Raw genomic sequence first — 2,200 nt, 5'->3', positions numbered from 1 at the left:
TATTGAAATGTATCACCCTAAAAGGTGATTATGTTGATGAATAAAAAAAAATTTTGCAAAAAAAATGTTGTTTTCATTGTTAGTCTCGGGACTTATTGATCCATGTGTTATATATATAATATAAGTTTTTATTCTTATTATTGCGAAACCTACACATTACATGAAGAAATTGATTGCGAAATAAGAACTTGTATTTATTATGGATAATTCTTGAAGAAATTAACTTGGCGAAATTGACGGAATAACAAATTGTTATTATGGATAATTCTTTCTGAGAATGACTCAAAGAGGAGTCGAAACATCAATATTTTTAGAATTTTTCTTGTATTTTCAGATAATAAAGTTAATTTTAATAAGAAAAAATAAATAGTGTAAAAAAAATCAATTCTTTAACTTTAAGTAAATAAATGAAAAATTATATACACTTTTAAAAATCTAAAAAAATTCTCAAAAATATTTCAGTATATATAGAATACAATGCCGTAAAGGAAATTCGCAATGGGATCCATTAGTAAATGAATTTTTTTTCTAAACAAAATTGTAATTTCCGTCAAGAACTTGATAAAATCACTTTATTAATTAATCTAATTATTTAATACTACATAATATATTTATATAACTAATATATAACTAATTACTTAACATTACCTAATGTATTTTTAATTATACACATTTTAATTATAACATAATTATGAAATAAAAAATAATTCTACAGTCTAAGCATTTTATATTCTTTAGATTCATTTATTTTTTCTTTTCCTTTGAAAAGAGATTTTGTTTCTCATTATAACTCAATTGTTTTAAAATAAGTTGATTTTTCGCAGAAATAATTACATGATATTTTAATGCAGCCGGAATAGTTTTTGCTAATTCGACTTTTGATTTCAAAAATTTATTTAATTTATCGTAAATTGTTTTGGACTGAATAAAATTGTTTCTTTTAAATTATTTTTGGCGCATATGTAAAATGCTTTGACATTGAGTATGACACTTCCTTGCAAACTAACTTCTTTTGCTAGTCGTTTTAAATTTCCATTAATATCACAGAGAGCTTTCCCATGTGATATGACCAAAAGGTGCCGTATAAAGAGTATATCATTTATTTATTATAATGTTAAGTCAAATGTATATCATTTTATTTATTATAATATTTTCAAGAATGAAATTGCAAAACTTGAATCTTTAATAGCTTCGTAAAGTATAAGTCAAAATGAGTTTCATGACAAAATATTTCTTCTACGAGATAATATAATGGTAGTCTGATAAAATATATATAGCTGTATCACAAATGAAGTATAAATAAGTTGGCTTGTCATTTCTGCCGACGCTTAACAATTTTGGTGCGTGATGCAGCACATGGAAGAAGTTTCTGTAATGATATTGATGGAAATTAAAAATAATTAGTAAATAAAGCTAGTTTGCAGGAAAGTGTCATACTCAATGCACTTTACATGTGGGCCAAAAATAATTTAAAAGAGTCAACAATTTTATTTACAATAGTTCAAAAACGATTCACGATAAATTAAATAAATTTTTTTAACCAAGATTTGCATTAGCGAAAACTATTCCAGGTACATTAAAATGTCATACGATTATTTCTGTGAAAGATCAACATATTTTAAAAGAATTAAATTATGAAGAGGAAAGAGGCTTCTTTTCAAAGGAAAAAAAAAACTAAATGTTCCAGAATTATTTTTTATTTTACAATTACATTAAATATATATTATGTAGTGATGAGTAATTAGTTATATATTAGTTATATATAAAGTGTATTATGTAGTATTAAAAGTAATTAGATTAATTATTAAAGTGATATTTTCAAGTTTTTGGCGGAAATTACAATTTTGTTTAGGAAAAAAATTCATTTACTAATGGATCCCATTGCAATCCCAAAATTTCCTTTACGGTATCGCGTTCTATATATAACTGAAATATTATATATTGAAAAATATACTGAAATATTTTTGAGAATTTTTTTAGATTTTTAAAAGTGGATATAATTTTTTATTTATTTACTTAAAGTTAAAAAAATTGATTTTTTTAAACACTATTTATTTTTTCTTATTAAAATTAACTTTATTATATAAAAATACAGAAAAAATTCTAAAAATTTCATATGTACAATAATTTTATATATATTATAATTTTAACTACAAATGTGTGTTGTGTGTGTGTGTGTGTGTGTGTGTGTGTGTGTGTG

Source organism: Trachymyrmex septentrionalis, unplaced genomic scaffold, assembly GCF_001594115.1.
Source record: "Trachymyrmex septentrionalis isolate Tsep2-gDNA-1 unplaced genomic scaffold, Tsep1.0 scaffold126, whole genome shotgun sequence".
NCBI lineage: Eukaryota > Metazoa > Arthropoda > Insecta > Hymenoptera > Formicidae > Trachymyrmex > Trachymyrmex septentrionalis.
This window is presented reverse-complemented; position numbering follows the sequence as displayed.